This window comes from Pinus tabuliformis, chromosome J, assembly GCF_031772625.1.
Source record: "Pinus tabuliformis cultivar Carrire ecotype Pingquan chromosome J, CPIR1, whole genome shotgun sequence".
Lineage (NCBI taxonomy): Eukaryota > Viridiplantae > Streptophyta > Pinopsida > Pinales > Pinaceae > Pinus > Pinus tabuliformis.
Genome location: NC_142295.1, coordinates 991,652,329 through 991,666,739, shown reverse-complemented (window position 1 = coordinate 991,666,739; position 14,411 = coordinate 991,652,329). Strand labels below are relative to the sequence as shown.

Genomic DNA, 14,411 nt, shown 5'->3' with positions numbered 1-14,411 from the left:
TGCGTATCTGGATGCGGTCCCTGCATGGTGTACCTGCAGGTACGCAACTTCTGAATTGATTTCCTGCGTACTTCTTTATTTTCAACAAATTGAGGGCCTTGCCACAGGAGTTGCCATCAAGTACAACATTTGTAACATATAGCCATACCAGAAACATAATGCCAACATTCCCACAATCCACTGCAATGAATTTTAAAGCCAGTTTCAACATCCCAAATTTCGCACTGAAAGGTCCCAAGAAGCAGAACAAATTGTATCTTTTTTGAACCAGTCAACGGAAGAAACCAATGACTATGTCCGCCCTTGATGCCTCAATCCTGGTGTCTGAATTCGAGATCTTCGATCGACTGCAAGGCTAACATTTTTGCCCCTTGATATTATGAACAGAAGAAGGAACTAAGATAAAAATTCCAGCAATGGGTTTATCAGTACATAAATCGTGGATCTGTTCTTAGTTTTAGAAACGCCATTGACCTTTGCACCAGATTTAGAAGCCCATGATAGAAACTAACACTCTTTCTGCTTGAGGTGAAAGCATGAAAGCTTAACTAAACAGAAAACCAGAGACAAAGCGATGCCATTACTTCCAAAACGGTACCCCACCCCACATAAACATCGAACTTGTAAGCAGTTGGAGGCATTTGATATGAAACTGGGCGCAAGACAAATTTTTCTTGGTTCTGTCGCCGTGTGGGTAGCGCCCCTGCCCAACGCGTAGCACACACCTCCAATGCATAGCGCACACGCAAGCATTTCTAAAATGTCCCATTCACTCAATGGAATTCTATTGCTCAACAATAATCTGTTTGGGGTTTTTCCATCTGGGATTGCTCAGCTAGGAAAGCTAACAGTATTTGATGTGAGCTATGATCAAAATGTTTCTGTTCCTCCATAGTGATATCCATTAGATTCCACAATTCAACCAATGTTGTGCCCAGTTGTTGGATCTTTTGCAACCGCTGCTACTTCTCTTCTTTTAGAGATTCAACCGTTTTGACCAACTTGACAAGGGTGTCATTACTTATGCTTTTTGACTGATTGCCTGCAGAATCGTCCAAGTTTGGATGAACTTCAGAAACAATCTTAGAGAAGTCGAGCCCCATGACAGCCGAAAGAGCATGCACAGTGTTAACATAATCAAAAACTTTCTGAAGTCTATCATTCTTTTCTCTATGAAGCTCTTGAAGTTGAGCATGGAATTCGTCAAGTTTCTTTAGAGATAGATCATGCTTATCCACTTTTGGAGTTGTACATAAACCATTGACATTCAAAATTCCTGCAATTTCTACATAGATACTCTGAATCTGCCCTTGAACGTCCATAAACTTCTTGACCCTCTTCTCCTTTTTCTTCCTTAGATCACCCAAACCTGGCACAATCGCAGCTAGTTGTTCCTTCAACGTACCCGTTTGCTTCTCTGGCTGGCCTACGAAATATCTTTCACCAAGAGCAGAGATGAGATGTTCTAGCTCGACTTCAGAATCAGCAAGTAATTGATGCAAGCGAGCCTTTGAGAGATTAGCCTGATCCACCTTCCTTCTGTAGACCTCTAAGTATTCTTGCTCTAATTGCAGCAACATCTTCTCCCTTTCACCATCACTCACACCCACTTCATCCCATATCAACTCTAGATCTTGCAACAAGGAACCATAGTTCGTATTAGAGAACATGGGGCTCTGCAACTTCTTTGTCGCCATGAAGGAGATCAAAACTAACCTGCGGAAACTGGGAAAACTATACCCAATGGCTCAATGTTTATAGGAAGGCCTGGAAAACCCATCTGGGATCTGATCCATGATGGTAGAATTGAAAGTTTGGTGAGGTGACCATTGTGTAATGTGCTGCATATGAATTGTATTCGAGTATGCTTGCATGGGAAGTGAATTCTTCAATAAACTTATTGGAATTCTGCCACGTAGGATGCACCAAATGGTAAAACTGGAACAGCTCAATGTTGCAAACAATCTGTTCTCTGGTCAAATTCCTGTAGGGATTTGTATTCTGTCCACCTTGATGAATTTCGTTTTCGATTATAACTTCTATCCTTATCCTGGTTTTGCATCACCATGAGTTTGAACGTAAACAACAAATGATAATACCAAAACCTTGAATGCAAACAATGCCCTGCAGAACCACTACGTTATTTCCTTTTGGTATTTCTCTACAAGCCAATCTATTTGCTATTGAACTCCTTGAAACTTTTCCAACAGTCTTTCAAACTCTTTTGTGCTCATCAAATAATCCAGAGTTTATGGCTTATTCTCCCAACTTTTCTTTTGGGTATTGTGTTTCTGATCAACTGATTGATGGATTTCTGTTTGTCTCACAGGGTATAGAGCTGCTGAAACTGTTGCCATTTGAAGAGTTGGAGAATTTTGAAACATTTTGACAAATTCCATATTCTAAAAAACACATTTAATGATTTCTTCTTCAAAACAGGGTTTTGAAGAAGAATCAGTCTCACATTATTGACGATGACATTCCTGAAAATCTTACTGCGTTATTTCACACTTCTGCAGACAAAACCCTGGACTTAAGACATAAAATGAATCGTCTGATCAAAATGACATTTAATGACTGCCAGTGACGGGAAATGAACCTTGGTGAATTTGACTGCAGCGGGCTGACAAGACAGAGTCTAACATTGGCTCCAATGGGGATGGCAGCTGCCGCTTTTTGGAGGTGCCAAGAACCACAGAGCTTTGGGAGAGCAGACAGTGCCTCCATCCATTGGGCAATGGAGTCATTATTTCAACAGACAACACGAGACTTCTGACTCATTTATGGACTGAAACTTGACTGAAATGATTGAAAAACTGACTCGGCAAACTTCTAACTAAAACTGTAATGAAACTCAAAACGAAATGCTGCCTTTTGGCTGCTTATTTATTTACAAAATCTACCCTACTCTACTGTAAAAATAATAGATCAGGTAATACTGAAATGCCAGATCAACCATTCAAGTAAACCTGAGAATGATGCCGCTTGAGAGTGCTTCAACCAGATCACAGATGCAATTGCTGGCAGCCCTTCATGCACGTAATGAGCCTGATCATGTAAAAGACAGTTTGATTTGTCAGTCAAACTGAAAAACATTGTCATGTACATCGCAATAGGATTGCGAAAGCCAGACTCCGTTTGCTGCCCCAACTCTGCAATACATACATCCAGCTGCACACTGTCAATGCAAACATATGTAGGCAACTCTATTATTTCTTGTTTCGAAGGAGGAAAAGTTTCCAAGAACTTTTTAGGGTCTCGGAAGTCATATGACTGGATCTGCTCATTCAAATACTGAATCTCTGTCTCAAGTTTTTCAACAACTAACTCGCAGAAACCAGTTCTAGCTTCAAGAGGAAATTTTGGAGATTTCAAACATTGAAGCAAGGCAGTGAAAAAATCTTCATTAATTTCAAAATCTGCTAACTGATTTCTTACTTCTTCTACAACTTCACACAGTGCAGGGTTTTCCACATACCCTATCATTGCATGAGTGGATCAGCGAGCACTGGAATGTCTGGATCGAGTTGGGGTCGCCAGGTGAAAGTTTCAGCCTTCATATGTGTCTGACTGCTGTCCACCATCAGCATCAGATCAGCAAAGTGATTTCATGTACTGGGGCAAGACAATCTTCAAGTCGAATGTCCCATCAACAACAAACCATCTTCCCCAGTATGGTCACCACTATGTTAGTGCTCGAATCTGCCTCAGGCTGAAGAAGGCGAGGTTCAAGGCAACATCAAACCAAGCTCAGCCTCGTAGCTAGCCCTACAAGGATAGGTGAGGGCTCTCTCCGGGTCTATCTCGGCAGACAATTTTTCAAAGGGGCTGAGATGATCGATAAGGAATACTGATTTAGGCTAGTAAATTGATAGAAAGGGGTTTTTTGATAAATAATTGGGTTTTCTGGACTGTATGGGGTAAAGAACAGCTTGAACAGAGAAATATAACCAAAAACACAGATTATCTCTTGAGGCAAGATAGGCAAGAAATTCAACATCAAGTTTGAAATAATGTGGAGTGGGTGAACTGTTTGAGAGGTTGACAAGGGCATAGAAGATGAATCCTTTTCAAACAGAAGAAAACATTTAATATGAACACTTCCTCAAGACAGAGCAAATAATTTGAATTCTGCCTTTCTCACTTAACACTATTCATTTAGAAACGATTATGAAATGAAATGAAGACACAACAGGCTACATATGAAACAAAGGATGAGACAAATGTTAAATTTCATACCACAAGAATCTCAGGGGTCAGAGCTACATTTTTTATTAAAATCCCTATCAAAACTGTGCAATGAAACTCTGTCTTTCTCCTCCACCAGCTCTCAGAACTCTCTCACTCTACAAGTGATTTTTAATACAATATATAAGCCTAGAGGTGGGATAACAAATCGACCCCAATAAGGAATGGTTTAATTATCATTTTTTCAAACAAAACTGCAGAGCCAATCATTTGTTCTGAAGGCAGAACAACGCTTTCCCTGAAGATAGAATAGCGCTCCTTTTTCTACTCGAATCTGCTTGATGACCGATGAATAGGCAACATCAGGAGCTTTAGACCATTCGAATTAGGAAATCTGAAGTCATAAATAGGAAATCGAATCCTATTCTTCTGCTGTAGTTAATATCTTCATTTCAAATTAGCCTTTCGATCTCTGACTGCCACTTGTTTTTCCTTTATTTTCTGACTTGTTAACAAAATGCTATTTGAATAAAAACTAATTTTAATAAAAACGGTTTTTAGACTAAAATTTCGCCCTTTAATAAATGGAAACAAAGTTCCGTCATCTCCAGCTGTGGTATTTTCCCTTTCATTGGAACCTCTTTAATTCTCACACCTGTATTGCCTATAAAGTGCATGTGTTCAAAATGAATGTTTCTAGAATGCGATTCTGTCCTTGCTTGCAAAGATTTCGGTTTTCTTCTATTGCGAGAAGCCATATGTTCGAAAAAGGGACCATAAAATATATATAAACTTAGTAGGATGTGGAAAACTTTGAATACCCAGCGGGTACGTGGCATCCCAGCATGGATTTTCAATGTCATTGAAACATTTACTCACATGGTCTTCTTTCTATGCACACATCATTTTATCCTTATATGTTTCCAAAGTGGCAAGCGGCAATTAGTGCAGAGCTAATACTCAGACAATGTAGCGCTTTCCCACAATCCACTGCAATGAATTTTAAAGCAAGTTTCAACATCCCAAATTTCGCACTGAAAGGTCCCAAAAAGCAGAACAAATCGTATCTTTTTTGAACCAGTCAAAGGAAGAAACCAATGACTATGTCTGCCCTTGATGCCTCAATGCTGGTGTCTGAATTCGAGATCTTCGATCGACTGCAAGGCTAACATTTTTGCCCCTTGATATTATGAACAGAAGAAGGAACTGAGATAAAAATTTCGGCAATGGGTTTGTCAGTACATAAATCGTGGATTTGTTCTTAGTTTTAGAAATGCCATTGACCTTTGCACCAGATTTAGAAGCCCATGATAGAAACTAACACTCTTTCTGCTTGAGGTGAAAGCATGAAAGCTTAACTAAACAGAAAACTGGAGACAAAAGTGATGCCATTACTTCCAAAGCGGCACCCCACCCCACATAAACATCGAACCTGTAAACAGTTGGAGGCATTTGATACGAAACTGGGCGCAAGACAATTTTTTCTTGGTTCTGTCGCCGTGTGGGTAGCGCCCCTACCCAACACGTAGTGCACACCTCCAATGCGTAGCGCACATGCAAGCATTTCTAAAATGTCCCATTCACTCAATGAAATTCTACTGCTCAACAATAATCTGTCTGGGGTTTTGCCATCTGGGATTGCTCAGCTAGGAAAGCTAACAGTATTTGATGTGAGCTATGATCAAAATGTTTTTGTTCCTCCATAGTGATATCCATTAGATTCCACAATTCAACCAATGTTGTGCCCAGTTCTTGGATCTTTTGCAACCGCTGCTGCTTATCTTCTTTTAGAGATTCAACCGTTTTGACCAACTTGGCAAGGGTGTCATTACTTATGATTTTTGACTGATTGCCTGCAGAATCGTCCAAGCTTGGATGAACTTCAGAAACAATCTTAGAGAAGTCGAGCCCCATGACAGCCGAAAGAGCATGCACAGTGTTAACATAATCAAAAACTTTCTGAAGTCTATCATTCTTTTCTCTATGAAGCTCTTGAAGTTGAGCATGGAATTCGTCAAGCGTCTTTAGAGATAGATCATTCTCATCCACTTTTGGAGTTGTACATAAACCATTGACATTCAAAATTCCTACAATTTCTGCATAGATACTCTGAATCTGCGCTTGAACGTCCATAAACTTCTTGACCCTCTTCTCCTTTTTCTTCCTTAGATCACCCAAACCTAGCGCAATCGCAGCTAGTTGTTCCTTCAATGTACTCGTTTGCTTCTCTGGCCAGCCTACGAAAGATCTTTCACCAAGAGCAGAGATGAGATGTTCTAGCTCGACTCCAGAGTCAACAATTAATTGATGCAAGCGAGCCTTTGAGATATTAGCCTAATCCACCTTCCTTCTGTAGACCTCTAAGTATTCTTGCTCTAATTGCAGCAACATCTTCTCCCTTTCACCATCACTCGCACCCACTTCATCCCATATCAACTCTAGATCTTGCAACAAGGAACCACAGTTCGTATCAGAAAACATGGGGCTCTGCAACTTCTTTTTCGCCATGAAGGAGATCAAAACTAACCTGCGGAAACTGGGAAAACTATACCCAATGGCTCAATGTTTACAGGAAGGCCTGGAAAACCCATCTGGGATCTGATCCATGATGGTAGAATTGAAAGTTTGGTGAGGTGACCATTGTGTAATGTGCTGCATATGAATTGTATTCGAGTATGCTTGCATGGGAAGTGAATTCTTCAATAAACTTATTGGAATTCTGCCACGTAGGATGCACCAAATGGTAAAACTGGAACAGCTCAATGTTGCAAACAATCTGTTCTCTGGTCAAATTCCTGTAGGGATTTGTATTCTGCCCACCTTGATGAATTTCGTTTTCGATTATAACTTCTATTCTTATCCTTGTTTTGCATCACCATGAATTTGAACACAAACTGCAAATGATAATACCAAAACCTTGAATGCAAACAATGCCCTGCAGAACCACTACGTTATTTCCTTTTGGTATTTCTCTACAAGCCAATCTATTTGCTGTTGAACTCCTTGAAACTTTTCCAACAGTATTTCAAAATCTTTTGTGCTCATCAAATAATCCAGAGTTTATGGCTTATTCTCCCAACTTTGCTTTTGGGTATTGTGTTTCTTATCAACCGACTGATGGATTTTTGTTTGTCTCACAGGGTATAGAGCTACTGAAACTGCTGCCATTTGAAGAGCTGGAGAATTTTGAAACATTTTGACAAATTTCATATTCTAAAAAACACATTTAATGGTTTCTTCTTCAAAACAGGGTTTTGAAGAAGAATCAATCTCACATTATTGACGATGACATTCCTGAAAAACTTACTGCGTTATTTCACACTTCTGCAGACAAAACCCTGGACTTAAGACATAAAATGACTCCTCTGATCAAAATGACATTTCATGACTGCCAGTGACGGGAAATGAACCTTGGTGAATTTGACTGCAGCGGGCTGACAAGACAGAGTCTAACAGGTTGGTCAGCAACAGAAGGGTAGAGATAAAGGAAAGAAAATGATGCATGAGGATGATCCTAGTGAGGGGCAAGAGAGATATTTTCACCTTGTTGGCCATGAGGAGACACAAAGAGTAGATGTCATTAACTTGGATGCTCAAGATCCAGGGATTGTCAAAGACATGATCATCAAGGAGCAAGAGGATGAGATACAAGATTTGACGGTTAATCTAGAAAGGGCTAAATGGGTCATCAAATACCTTGAGTAGGAAAACAAGCAATTAACTGATAAACAAGCTATTATGGAATTGCAAATGATTAGGGAAGAAAGGCAAGAAACAAAGAAAGCAAAGGACAAGATGACCTCCATTGAGTGAGAAATTGAGAATGATCGAGAAGCTTGGTTAGAGAGGGTGAACATTCACCTTGAGAAGCTTCTTGAGAAGGCCAATAAAGAGAATAAAATGCTTCGCCACATGGCTTATCACTATTTGACCCGGAACAAGATATGCAATATGAGAATGAGAAAGCTTAAGGCAAGACTAAGGAGGGCCTTAAAAAGCAAAAAGAAGGATGAAATGCTCAACATTTTGGCTGATGTTACTTTAACCCAACAAAGTAACCCATGATGTAGCTTTGAGCCAAAATTGGGCAAATTTTGAGACAATTTTGTCATTTTCCAAATTTTGAATTAGAAACATAGAAAATTCTGGTTGATGTGTAGCGCCATCAGTGATGCACATTGAATTGGTGCATCCTCTTGAAAAATTGCTTTCAGGTTTGGATTCAACATCAAAAAATAAGTAAAGTAAAAAAGTTTCATCAATTTTGGAGAAGATCTTGGCCACCAAAAGGGAAAAAATGCTCAAAAAATGCCCTCTCTACTATTTTTTAGACCCACAAGAATCAGTCTTTGGATAATTGATTTTTGAAGAAGCAAATCAACTCCAAATCAAAAAATTCAAAGTGTTCCAGAAACTAGACAGATATAGCTTTCCAACAAGCTATCTTAGGCCTAATTTGGATGAGTGTAAGGCCTCCAAAATCAGCCTTGAAGTGGTGTTGCGCATCAGGCTCAGGGTGTTGCGCATCAGGCAAATATTTGGCAATTTTTCCTTAAAGTTAAATTTCGCCTAGTTTCTTTAGCAGTTGACTTCTTCTTTTTGTCTTGGTAAATTTTTGATGGTAAATGATGTAATATGATATAAATTTGATGAAAAATCACTTAGGGAGGTAGATACATCAATCAAAAGTGGTTTGAAACCGAATGTACCAGTTTCCTTAGTTTTAGAGGCAAGCTGTTCCACTGCCTATTTTCTTGTTCCTAGTTTAGATGTAGTTGAAACAACTCCTTAACTCTTGGATTTGACCCCTGATGGATAGCTCAGATGGTTTTGATGTCTATATGATGTGTTTTTTCACTCATTGGAAAAGGTTGGACTCTTTTGGAAGTGGTGCACACATTGTATACTTGTATCAGTAGATTGGCAAGGAATAAAACCAGGTTTTGTAGCTATTTTTGTGGGATTCTTGTGATACTATGTTTTTGTATTGTTTCTTCTTCTATAATGAGTTATTCTTATGTGTTATATGTTTCAAAACCTTTTCCATTCTTCTAAACTAAATGAATCAAGAGAAATAGGCAAAATACATTGATCATAGTGCTTTGCCTTGGGAATGCATTTAGTTTTTAAGGTTTTCAGCAATTTGAAGAGGATTCATGGTCTCCACATGCCCTCCTCAACCCCTCAGCAGTCTTAAACCAAAAATTTCACTTGATCACTAATGCATAAACACTTATCTATCTCACCCCACAGAACATATCTGCATCCCTGATTTGATTTCCCGGACCTAAGCTGCCTGCTCCATTTGATCCAGTAACCAAACCTTCAAAATCAAACAAAAAACCCTAGAGCTACTATACCTAGCCTAACATCTATATTCAATTCAATCATCTCAACTGAGATTGACAAGGAGAGAGCCCTCTCTCGACCCAGTAGGTCTAGCTACTAGGTTAAGCGTGGTTTGTGGTTATCCTAGGATTGCCTCCCTTCAGCTTGAGGTCAATCTAGGCTCTAACAGGTCCATCGGGGCTTTTTTTAACCAAAATTTTAGAAGCTCTAACTTTTTCATATGATGTCAGTTTTCGAACTGTTCACAGTGTTGGAATTTTGGAGACAAACTCTATCCATTCATTCAGGTCTGAAGCAATTCTGAGCACTTTCATTTTTTAGCTAAAATACTGATCCCTGATCAATTAGCCACAAAAAGGAATAAAGTATCATATTATTCAGTAAAATATGGAAAAATAACATGATAGTGGAATAGGTTATAAAAGTGAGAAAAAAGGCAATCAATCATGTAAAGTTCATGGGCCTGGAGTATAAGAGGATCAAAACTGGGGAAAGAAGGTGCATAAAATAGGTAAAAAGTCACACCCAACATCTCCCTCAACTGAAGCAACTACATGGCCCCATGAAGAATCTCAGCTTCTCCTACTATACCCCTGATGCAAGTCTATAAAATTGTAAGCACCAGTAGTGTCTTCACCTGAATCTCTATACCCTTGAATGGCCATCAACTGATGTGGCCAGGATTCTTCTTCATAATCACATAGGTGGTAATGCGGCTGATACTCTTTTATTGGCAACAAAATCAAAGGAAATTAAACCTGAGCCCAATCGAGAACGCCCCAAATGTTTGCACAATCCAAGCATACTTAGCCACCTATGTAACAATAGCCATGAATTTTTTGTATTCAAAAGGATCCCCTTCTTGCAATTTAGCGCTACAAGCTTTGGTGCGTTTAAGACATCCTACTAGCACTCGAATTTTCATATGTGCATGCAAATTGAGGTAGATCCTCACAATCCTTTTCCTATAGATGGCTGATTGTTCCCTAATATTTGGAGTGCTTAGGAACAACTTAAACTCATGCATGAGTTCATAAACCATCCTTGGTTTAGATTTGACCCATAATGTTGTCCTTTCTTCATTAATTTCTGTTGATTTCATGGCCAGATGCCACTCAATCTGGTTCCTCATAAATGAAAGAAAGGCCCGCAACTGCAAATCTCCCATATAGGAGAAGACACTTGCTACCATTTTTGTGCTGACATACTCACACATGATATTATGCAAAAATAGCTTGCAAAGCAAGCTCTGTTCATCAAAATCGCAAGAGTGAAAATTTCAAGAAAATTTCGGGCTGAAGAACCCAAATAAGACCTATTCTCAAAAACTGCTTTCAATTGAAATAAATAATATCGTTCCCAAAGGAACACTAGATATGATGGGGATGACTGCCTACATGCTAGCAGGTTTAGAGCAAGGTCACTGAGCTTGGTTTTGTCATTCATTAGGTCCAAGACCTATCGATGTAACTGATACAACTATTCACCCTTCTTCTTCATGGCTTCCTTGTGCCTCCGTGCTTCCCATTCTCTCTCTCCCATTCTTCCTTTAACCACTATCAATTGAGGGTGTAACAACCTCCCGAGGGTGAAACTACTCCACTTCGGTTGTTGGTTCTTGTGTAACGCTAGCTTTGTTAATGGATTTTGTTACAATTTCCTTATCTCCCTGATCAACTTCCATTCCCACTGCTGGTTCTTGTGTAACAACAGTGTCATCCACATACTTTTGTATATCATTTTTCCCTAGGTAGGCTTCTGTCTCCACTCCTAGTTCTTGTGTAACAACAGTGTCAACCACAGGCTTGTGGATGTCAGTTTCTCCTTCCATTCCTTGGTTGACTTCCATTTCCACAGCTAGTTCTTATGTAACAATAGCGTCAGCCAAGGGCTCCTGTGTATCCACTACCAGATTACTTTTTGTGGACTGTGCCATCTCAGTTGCTGGTTCTTGTGTAATGGAAACATCCTCAACGTGTTTTTGTGTCTCAGCCTCCCATATTTTCAGCTTGTGTTTCCCTCAAGATGGTGTCTGCTACACAGACTTTGAACCCTACTGTCACTAGCTTCTCAGCACAGGCCGTGCATAAAGTTCCCAGGACATCTCCCTTCCTGGCCCTATCCATGGCCTCAGCCAAAGTTTCTAACCTTGTGGCTCTTGCCTCTGCCTTCCCCTCTGATAGTTTTTCCCTTAGCTCTCTATTTTATTTTTCTAAATTTTCAATTTTTAATAGCAAGGATTGAGTTTTTCTCTTACCAGGTGAAGAAGGTTCCTCTGGTTGAGCCTGCTCCTCGTCCTTCTGCTCTACTACCTCTTTGTTCTTCTTTGACATGGATGGGGAGTCAGGGTGCCCGCTAACCCTTATCCTCTGCTTTAGCCACCTATCACCAATTTGTTTTTTGATTGACCTCTTACCAACCCTTACTATCGAAGGTTGGGGCTGCTCCTTTGTCACCGCTGGAGCTTCCTCAGATGTCTCAGTTTGTCTCCTACGGGTGGTCTTGGCCTTCTTCCTCATGAATTCTTCCCAATTCCTGCCCTGGCAGCTTAAGGCATCCAACACAATGAGATTGATGAGGCCATGGTTGGTGTCGTATGTTTCTAGATGTGAAACTATTTTCACACCTGCGACCATATGCTTAATGTTTCCCAATAAGAAGTAGGGAAGATTTATCAACTGTCGATGCCGAAGGTGATTTAGCAATGGAAAGTGGTAATTGAACACAATTGTTGCCCTTCCCTTGCAAGTAATGTACTTGATGAGGTAGAGGGAAACATTAGCCCATGTCTGGGGAAGTGAGAACCTGTCAATCCCCCTCCCTTTCTTCACCAATGACTCTTCCTCTTGGAGGAAATCCCCCTTCAGGGAGGGGTCATTAACCTTCTTGTTAAACCACCTCTTTCCTTCGACTGGTAATCCCGTCACTCAAGTAATCACCTCTTCTGTAACCTATAGCTTCAACCCCCTAACCTCTATCTAATTTCTCTCTAAATTCTTTGCAAATTCCATGGCAAATCTGCCGTCTGATCCCTCCAACCTATGGAAGAACTCAAACCAGCTTGCATCCGTGAAAATCTGGCATGATTTGGGGCAATTATCTAAGGCTTCTGTTGACCCTGGCTAATGCTAAATTGCTGCTCCACCCATTTCTATGCAAATTCAGTGTTGTTTTCCTTCCTTTTCCTTTCCTTCAGAAGTTCTAGGGCAGTTGACACACTACTTAGCTGTTTCAGCCTGCAATTGTTCTTTTCCCACCTCTCTGAGCACTCTGAATGGGGATGCAATGCTCCAGTAGGGGTAAATGGTAGGGTGGCGTAGGTGAGGTTTTCAAATTAGGATTTTTCAATCATGGTTCGTACTACATGGTAATATTTCCTTATTAATGTTGGGTTATGGGAGGTCTCGTCGAAGGTACACTTCCCTTTTTTGGTATGATCGGGCATTAAGTAACAACAATTACTAGATCACCATGCCTTAATTTCGGGTTTTTTGAATAATCACAGGTCATGCAAGGTCATGTCACAATATGATTCATCCCCTTCCTAGCTTAAATGTGACAGCTGACCTTGGCCATAAAAAAGGATGTCGTGTTAAGTTGCCATAATTACCGAATAAAGCAGATAAAAAAATTACCTTTGTATGATGTACCTGGGTGATTTGGGGATAAGTCATTGGTGGCGAGACGCGCTAACCTAGCTCTAATGGCGAGACACACGAACTTAACTCCAATGACAAAAACCACGATGATGCTTGCTGTCTGTTGCAATAAAATATCTTATTCCACTTATTTCTAGAAGTCGTCTGCTGTTACAGGTGTAACAACCAAGACAACTATTATATATTATTAATTTGTACAAAATCAGAGAAGAAAAGATCATGTAACAACACTATTGTAAAGTATGCTTTGAAATAACAAATGTTATTACAAAGTGTGTAATAGTTGTCACAAGGTGGTTTTCAACTGCTATAGAAATTGTCTGTTTATGCCCGGAAAAGGTTTTCACAGTGAGTTTGTTTTATTATGATTTTTTTTTTTTTTTGAAGTTTGAAGGTGTAACATATGCCAACCGTGGTTGATTTTCAACTGTTACACTTATTGGAAAAATTAGAATCTTTGCAACACAAGGGGCTTTCCCTTGTTCTTGTAATTTGAAGATCCGAATTTGTGACAATGTTAACGAATGAATCCCTTGAAGAAGGTTTGTGATATAATCGAAGATGGTGCCCGTTTGCAAGAAATGGTGTCCTCACACTGTCAATGGTCACCAAATTTACAGTCCCATTGTTAAAGACTACATCTACCTATTAGGGACCTAGCCATCTGGTATAGAGCTTACCCTTGACATCTTTGAATCTTGAGTCATATAAGAGAGCCCAATCTCCTCTCTAGAACTTCTTCTTCTTGATGAATCTGTCATGCCACTTAGCTCTTTGTTGCTGGATAATCTCTGTTTGCTAGATAATAGCTAATCGTTTCTCCTCCAATTCATTGAGCGGGTTCAATCTCTGCTTTTGCGTTGTAGCCAGATCCAAATTTACCTGCAATGATGTTATTAGTGTCTTGATTTTGAACTCAATGGGAAATAAGGGATTTTTACCATACAAAAGTTCATATGGTGAGAATCCAGTGGTATTCCTCCATGTGGTCCTATATGCCCACAACACTTCTAGAAGTTTGTCAGCCCAATTCCTTTGGTGATTGGCCAAGTCTTAGTAAGGATCCCCTCAATGACTTTGTTAGTGCTTTCCACTTGGCCATTTGCTTGTGGATGATAAGGTGTTGTGATTCTATGATGGATTTTATATTTTTCAACCAACTTCTGGATCCAATGGGATGTAAACTAGGGTCCTCCATCTGTGACTATCTCCCTG

The 14,411-nt window shown here is 39.8% G+C and overlaps 2 pseudogenes; both read right to left on the bottom strand.

Annotated features, from left to right (window-relative positions):
- Positions 1–962: 962 nt before the first annotated feature.
- Positions 963–1,697, bottom strand: LOC149230169 (65-kDa microtubule-associated protein 1 pseudogene; annotated as a pseudogene).
- A 4,093-nt stretch (positions 1,698–5,790) lies between these two features.
- Positions 5,791–6,321, bottom strand: LOC149230168 (65-kDa microtubule-associated protein 1 pseudogene; annotated as a pseudogene).
- Between the last annotated feature and the right edge of the window lie 8,090 nt (positions 6,322–14,411).